Source organism: Schistocerca gregaria, chromosome 6 (genome assembly GCF_023897955.1).
Source record: "Schistocerca gregaria isolate iqSchGreg1 chromosome 6, iqSchGreg1.2, whole genome shotgun sequence".
Classification (NCBI taxonomy): domain Eukaryota; kingdom Metazoa; phylum Arthropoda; class Insecta; order Orthoptera; family Acrididae; genus Schistocerca; species Schistocerca gregaria.
The window spans coordinates 313,147,504-313,155,661 of record NC_064925.1 but is presented as its reverse complement, the minus strand read 5'-3'; the positions used below and the strand labels follow the sequence as shown (position 1 = coordinate 313,155,661).

Below are 8,158 nucleotides of genomic sequence, written 5' to 3'. Positions count from 1 at the left end.
CTGACTTCGTCCTGGCCAGGCATAGTTCACCATCTTTCGGGTCCCAACGTGTACGCTCTAGGTGCGCCTCACCTCGCAATGAGGACGAGACGCCCCGGGAGTGCGGAGGCCGCCGCCCCGTGAAGGGCGGGGAAGCCCCATCCTCCCTCGGCCCGCGCAAGGCGAGACCTTCACTTTCATTACGCCTTTAGGTTTCGTACAGCCCAATGACTCGCGCACATGTTAGACTCCTTGGTCCGTGTTTCAAGACGGGTCGTGAAATTGTCCAAAGCTGAAGCGCCGCTGACGGGAGCGATTATTCCGCCCGAGAGCATCCCGAGCCAACAGCGGCGCGGGTCCGGGGCCGGGCCAGGTAGGTCCGTCATCCGGGAAGAACCGCGCGCGCTTGCCGGGAGCCCGAGCGCCCAAAGGGGCGAATCGACTCCTCCAGATATACCGCCGAGCAGCCAGCCAGGACACCGGGGCTCTGCCCAACAGACGCGAACCGAGGCCCGCGGAAGGACAGGCTGCGCACCCGGGCCGTAGGCCGGCACCCAGCGGGTCGCGACGTCCTACTAGGGGAGAAGTGCGGCCCACCGCACACCGGAACGGCCCCACCCCGCGGCGAGTGGAAAGGCAACCGGACACGACCCCGCCGCGGATTGCTCCGCGCGGGCGGCCGGCCCCATCTGCCGAGGGCGGGGGCCAGTGGCCGGATGGGCGTGAATCTCACCCGTTCGACCTTTCGGACTTCTCACGTTTACCCCAGAACGGTTTCACGTACTTTTGAACTCTCTCTTCAAAGTTCTTTTCAACTTTCCCTCACGGTACTTGTTCGCTATCGGTCTCGTGGTCATATTTAGTCTCAGATGGAGTTTACCACCCACTTGGAGCTGCACTCTCAAGCAACCCGACTCGAAGGAGAGGTCCCGCCGACGCTCGCACCGGCCGCTACGGGCCTGGCACCCTCTACGGGCCGTGGCCTCATTCAAGTTGGACTTGGGCTCGGCGCGAGGCGTCGGGGTAGTGGACCCTCCCAAACACCACATGCCACGACAGGCGGCAGCCTGCGGGGTTCGGTGCTGGACTCTTCCCTGTTCGCTCGCCGCTACTGGGGGAATCCTTGTTAGTTTCTTTTCCTCCGCTTAGTAATATGCTTAAATTCAGCGGGTAGTCTCGCCTGCTCTGAGGTCGTTGTACGAGGTGTCGCACGCCACACCGCCAGCCGGCTGTGCACGCTACCGAGAAAGTACCGGTATGCGAACCGCCAGGCGACGGGCGCGCATCGCACGTTTAAGGAGACGCGGCCGGCCACACAGGCGACCACGACACTCCCACGTCTCCGAAGCGGGACAAACGCCGCGCGCTTCAGTATACGTAGCCGACCCTCAGCCAGACGTGGCCCGGGAACGGAATCCATGGACCGCAATGTGCGTTCGAAACGTCGATGTTCATGTGTCCTGCAGTTCACATGTCGACGCGCAATTTGCTGCGTTCTTCATCGACCCACGAGCCGAGTGATCCACCGTCCTGGGTGATCTTTTCCTTTTCAGTCTCCCACTGTCTCTTTCAAGACAGTAGCATTTGCGGGACTGAGGCGTCTGACGGCCCCTGTTCCACTATTTTTTTTGTGTCCAACGGCCTCACAGCCGATGGGCGTCGTACGGCTCCACACCGGAGCGGACAGGCACTCGGGCGAACGTCATTCAAAACCGGCGCCAGGCGCCAGGTACCGCAGGCCAGCCGCTCCAGAGCTTCAGCGCTCGTACCACACAACAACAACACTTCCGCTAGTTTTGAGAGGCACGCGTGGTTCCGCACGCGGCGCACGGCCACTGCCGTACAGGTAGCGTGTTGCGCGACACGACACGCACATCGAAAGACATGCAGTCTAGTCGGTAATGATCCTTCCGCAGGTTCACCTACGGAAACCTTGTTACGACTTTTACTTCCTCTAAATGATCAAGTTTGGTCATCTTTCCGGTAGCATCGGCAACGACAGAGTCGATGCCGCGTACCAGTCCGAAGACCTCACTAAATCATTCAATCGGTAGTAGCGACGGGCGGTGTGTACAAAGGGCAGGGACGTAATCAACGCGAGCTTATGACTCGCGCTTACTGGGAATTCCTCGTTCATGGGGAACAATTGCAAGCCCCAATCCCTAGCACGAAGGAGGTTCAGCGGGTTACCCCGACCTTTCGGCCTAGGAAGACACGCTGATTCCTTCAGTGTAGCGCGCGTGCGGCCCAGAACATCTAAGGGCATCACAGACCTGTTATTGCTCAATCTCGTGCGGCTAGAAGCCGCCTGTCCCTCTAAGAAGAAAAGTAATCGCTGACAGCACGAAGGATGTCACGCGACTAGTTAGCAGGCTAGAGTCTCGTTCGTTATCGGAATTAACCAGACAAATCGCTCCACCAACTAAGAACGGCCATGCACCACCACCCACCGAATCAAGAAAGAGCTATCAATCTGTCAATCCTTCCGGTGTCCGGGCCTGGTGAGGTTTCCCGTGTTGAGTCAAATTAAGCCGCAGGCTCCACTCCTGGTGGTGCCCTTCCGTCAATTCCTTTAAGTTTCAGCTTTGCAACCATACTTCCCCCGGAACCCAAAAGCTTTGGTTTCCCGGAGGCTGCCCGCCGAGTCATCGGAGGAACTGCGGCGGATCGCTGGCTGGCATCGTTTATGGTTAGAACTAGGGCGGTATCTGATCGCCTTCGAACCTCTAACTTTCGTTCTTGATTAATGAAAACATACTTGGCAAATGCTTTCGCTTCTGTTCGTCTTGCGACGATCCAAGAATTTCACCTCTAACGTCGCAATACGAATGCCCCCGCCTGTCCCTATTAATCATTACCTCGGGTTCCGAAAACCAACAAAATAGAACCGAGGTCCTATTCCATTATTCCATGCACACAGTATTCAGGCGGGCTTGCCTGCTTTAAGCACTCTAATTTGTTCAAAGTAAACGTGCCGGCCCACCGAGACACTCAACAAAGAGCACCCTGGTAGGATTTAAACGGGGTCCGCCTCGGGACGCGAAAGCACCCCTTCGGCTCGCCCCACCGGCAGGACGTCCCACGATACATGCCAGTTAAACACCGACGGGCGGTGAACCAACAGCGTGGGACACAAATCCAACTACGAGCTTTTTAACCGCAACAACTTTAATATACGCTATTGGAGCTGGAATTACCGCGGCTGCTGGCACCAGACTTGCCCTCCAATAGATACTCGTTAAAGGATTTAAAGTGTACTCATTCCGATTACGGGGCCTCGGATGAGTCCCGTATCGTTATTTTTCGTCACTACCTCCCCGTGCCGGGAGTGGGTAATTTGCGCGCCTGCTGCCTTCCTTGGATGTGGTAGCCGTTTCTCAGGCTCCCTCTCCGGAATCGAACCCTGATTCCCCGTTACCCGTTACAACCATGGTAGGCGCAGAACCTACCATCGACAGTTGATAAGGCAGACATTTGAAAGATGCGTCGCCGGTACGAGGACCGTGCGATCAGCCCAAAGTTATTCAGAGTCACCAAGGCAAACGGACCAGACAAGCCAATCCGATTGGTTTTGATCTAATAAAAGCGTCCCTTCCATCTCTGGTCGGGACTCTGTTTGCATGTATTAGCTCTAGAATTACCACAGTTATCCAAGTAACGTGGGTACGATCTAAGGAACCATAACTGATTTAATGAGCCATTCGCGGTTTCACCTTAATGCGGCTTGTACTGAGACATGCATGGCTTAATCTTTGAGACAAGCATATGACTACTGGCAGGATCAACCAGGGAGCTGCGTCAACTAGAGCTGAGCAGCCGGCCGCCCGGGAGTGTGTCCCGGGGGCCCGCGCGAACACGCAAGCGTCCGCTCAATTATTCTGCAAACAGGAGGAGGCCGAGCTCCCCTGCACGATACACCTCGAAACCCTCTCAGGTCCCGGCGGCGCGCAGCGCCGTCCTAGGTACTTGGTCGGTTTCGAGAGAGGCGCAATCGCCCGGAGTTAGGCGAGTAGACGGTTTTAGTGCGAACACCCTTGCTCCCAACTGAGCTTGCCGCTGCCGACAGAGGCCCGGGAGCGTGCTGTCGTGGCATTGCCGGCGGGAGACAACACGCGCCACCTATGGTGACCGGCAGCTCCAACGCCAGCGCCACACAAGGGCAAAGCCCCACTTGGGTGCAGAAGCGAACTCTCCCAGCACAGCGCACGCGCCAACACGTCCGCACAACTGCGATACAAACCACCTGCGAGAACCGCTGGGGCGACCGAGCAGCAGACGGCGTCGCGGCGCCGAGTGCCAGGCGGCGGCGCATCCTCAACGCACACAGTCCTCAATCAGACCAGCACACTGCAGATGTCCACCGCGCTTCGCACCGGGCTCGGCTGAACCAACTTTGGCCGCCAGGCGCCGCGTGCAGGGTGCGCCGCAGCGTAGCTGCGCCGCCTGCCGGGCCCGTCGGCTGGCGCTCCTGCCACTCGGCGCCCCCCACCAGCCGCCTGTTGCGCGTGCGCCCACGCAGCGCGCGGCCAACACGCCGGGCGGCCCCCCTTCACCGGCCGGGAACAGTCCCACCAAGCCACCGCCGCGTATCGCTTCATACCCACATGGGCCTAGTCACGCGTGTGGATGTGGCGGGTACCGCTGAAACAACCGGTTAATAGCTGTACCGATCGTCGCCATCACAGATTCACCTCCAGCGTGAACAACCGCTCAACAACGGATTTCCAGTTCATTTGCGTATCTTGGGCAGTAAACGTAGATGTCCACCTACATTTGCGAATTCAACAATTCTTGCATGCCAGGATGTCATGTGTCACGACACGCTACATCAGACCACATACACACTGCGACATGTGCAGAAGAGAACACGTGGAAGGTGGCCCGCGCACGTATGCGATGTACCTTCCGCGATCCACTGTCAACCGGCATCTGCGGCATGTCCCAGATATGGAACGCGGTCCACCAGGGTAGCACTTTGTGTGAGGCAATACGACAAAGTCGGAATACACGCGTCACTACATCAGACGGCTCACGCTGACCTGACCTGACCTGACTCACCGCACCACCACCCCCAGCGACCCAGGGTGACATACAATGCGTTCGTACGTTCCTCCCACACGCCTCTACGGCGTACCACAGTGCAACCTAGCTGTTATTGGGAGACGAGACAAGTAGCATCAAGCACAACATATGGAAATTGAGATTCGACACCGTTGGGCACAGCCAGCGTACGGTCACACGTATCACACTACTTCACTCTGTACGTAACGACCGATGATCGGTACAGCGTGTGGGTTACGCGTACGACATCAGCGGACAATGGACACAGACCATACCACGACGTACACTGAGGGCGTCGACATCTGAATGCAACTGAACAGCTGCGAGGCTCATTTAACACTCAAACGCCAGACCGACCAGCTTGAGAGGACAGAGACACAAAGAGGGGGACAGAGGGGGACAGAGGGGGGGGAGGGGGGGGGTCGGCGATATAGTCCTATTGCAGTACAATTGACAGTGGATAGCAGGAATATGTGGAAAGTAAGCAACACTCGCAAGACATCTACATGAGGATAACAACGACACCAGAGATTCCGAGCAGTGAACTATGTTAGGCAAAGGGACAACGTGGGTTAGGTTAAGGGACAACGTGGGTTAGGTTAAGGGACAACGTGGGTTAGGTTAAGGGACAACGTGGGTTAGGTTAAGGGACAACGTGGGTTAGGTTAAGGGACAACGTGGGTTAGGTTAAGGGACAACGTGGGTTAGGTTAAGGGACAACGTGGGTTAGGTTAAGGGACAACGTGGGTTAGGTTAAGGGACAACGTGGGTTAGGTTAAGGGACAACGTGGGTTAGGTTAAGGGACAACGTGGGTTAGGTTAAGGGACAACGTGGGTTAGGTTAAGGGACAACGTGGGTTAGGTTAAGGGACAACGTGGGTTAGGTTAAGGGACAACGTGGGTTAGGTTAAGGGACAACGTGGGTTAGGTTAAGGGACAACGTGGGTTAGGTTAAGGGACAACGTGGGTTAGGTTAAGGGACAACGTGGGTTAGGTTAAGGGACAACGTGGGTTAGGTTAAGGGACAACGTGGGTTAGGTTAAGGGACAACGTGGGTTAGGTTAAGGGACAACGTGGGTTAGGTTAAGGGACAACGTGGGTTAGGTTAAGGGACAACGTCGGTTAGGTTAAGGGACAACGTGGGTTAGGTTAAGGGACAACGTCGGTTAGGTTAAGGGACAACGTCGGTTAGGTTAAGGGACAACGTCGGTTAGGTTAAGGGACAACGTCGGTTAGGTTAAGGGACAACGTGGGTTAGGTTAAGGGACAACGTGGGTTAGGTTAAGGGACAACGTGGGTTAGGTTAAGGGACAACTTGAGTTAGGTTAAGGGACAAATTGAGTTAGGTTAAGGGACAAATTGAGTTAGGTTAAGGGACAAATTGAGTTAGGTTAAGGGACAAATTGAGTTAGGTTAAGGGACAAATTGAGTTAGGTTAAGGGACAAATTGAGTTAGGTTAAGGGACAAATTGAGTTAGGTTAAGGGACAAATTGAGTTAGGTTAAGGGACAAATTGAGTTAGGTTAAGGGACAACTTGAGTTAGGTTAAGGGACAACTTGAGTTAGGTTAAGGGACAACTTGAGTTAGGTTAAGGGACAACTTGAGTTAGGTTAAGGGACAACTTGAGTTAGGTTAAGGGACAACTTGAGTTAGGTTAAGGGACAACTTGAGTTAGGTTAAGGGACAACTTGAGTTAGGTTAAGGGACAACTTGAGTTAGGTTAAGGGACAACTTGAGTTAGGTTAAGGGACAACTTGAGTTAGGTTAAGGGACAACTTGAGTTAGGTTAAGGGACAACTTGAGTTAGGTTAAGGGACAACTTGAGTTAGGTTAAGGGACAACTTGAGTTAGGTTAAGGGACAACTTGAGTTAGGTTAAGGGACAACTTGAGTTAGGTTAAGGGACAACTTGAGTTAGGTTAAGGGACAACTTGAGTTAGGTTAAGGGACAACTTGAGTTAGGTTAAGGGACAACTTGAGTTAGGTTAAGGGACAACTTGAGTTAGGTTAAGGGACAACTTGAGTTAGGTTAAGGGACAACGTGGGTTAGGTTAAGGGACAAATTGAGTTAGGTTAAGGGACAACTTGAGTTAGGTTAAGGGACAACTTGAGTTAGGTTAAGGGACAACTTGAGTTAGGTTAAGGGACAACTTGAGTTAGGTTAAGGGACAACTTGAGTTAGGTTAAGGGACAACTTGAGTTAGGTTAAGGGACAACTTGAGTTAGGTTAAGGGACAACTTGAGTTAGGTTAAGGGACAACTTGAGTTAGGTTAAGGGACAACTTGAGTTAGGTTAAGGGACAACTTGAGTTAGGTTAAGGGACAACTTGAGTTAGGTTAAGGGACAACTTGAGTTAGGTTAAGGGACAACTTGAGTTAGGTTAAGGGACAACTTGAGTTAGGTTAAGGGACAACTTGAGTTAGGTTAAGGGACAACTTGAGTTAGGTTAAGGGACAACTTGAGTTAGGTTAAGGGACAACTTGAGTTAGGTTAAGGGACAACTTGAGTTAGGTTAAGGGACAACTTGAGTTAGGTTAAGGGACAACTTGAGTTAGGTTAAGGGACAACTTGAGTTAGGTTAAGGGACAACTTGAGTTAGGTTAAGGGACAACTTGAGTTAGGTTAAGGGACAACTTGAGTTAGGTTAAGGGACAACTTGAGTTAGGTTAAGGGACAACTTGAGTTAGGTTAAGGGACAACTTGAGTTAGGTTAAGGGACAAATTGAGTTAGGTTAAGGGACAAATTGAGTTAGGTTAAGGGACAAATTGAGTTAGGTTAAGGGACAAATTGAGTTAGGTTAAGGGACAAATTGAGTTAGGTTAAGGGACAAATTGAGTTAGGTTAAGGGACAAATTGAGTTAGGTTAAGGGACAAATTGAGTTAGGTTAAGGGACAAATTGAGTTAGGTTAAGGGACAAATTGAGTTAGGTTAAGGGACAAATTGAGTTAGGTTAAGGGACAAATTGAGTTAGGTTAAGGGACAAATTGAGTTAGGTTAAGGGACAAATTGAGTTAGGTTAAGCGATAATCTGGTACAGCCACAGTTAGGTTAAGCGATAATCTGGTACAGCCACAGTTAGGTTAAGCGATAATCTGGTACAGCCACAGTTAGGTTA

General features: G+C 53.0%; 2 non-coding genes across 2 annotated transcripts; both read right to left on the bottom strand.

Moving 5' to 3' along the window:
- Positions 1-1,361: 1,361 nt before the first annotated feature.
- LOC126279310 (5.8S ribosomal RNA) lies at positions 1,362-1,516 on the bottom strand. The gene has a single exon (XR_007550796.1). It is a non-coding gene; the product is annotated as a 5.8S ribosomal RNA (ribosomal RNA).
- Positions 1,517-1,878: 362 nt separating this feature from the next.
- LOC126279766 (small subunit ribosomal RNA) lies at positions 1,879-3,771 on the bottom strand. Its single transcript, XR_007551217.1, has one exon. It is a non-coding gene; the product is annotated as a small subunit ribosomal RNA (ribosomal RNA).
- Positions 3,772-8,158: the final 4,387 nt, after the last annotated feature.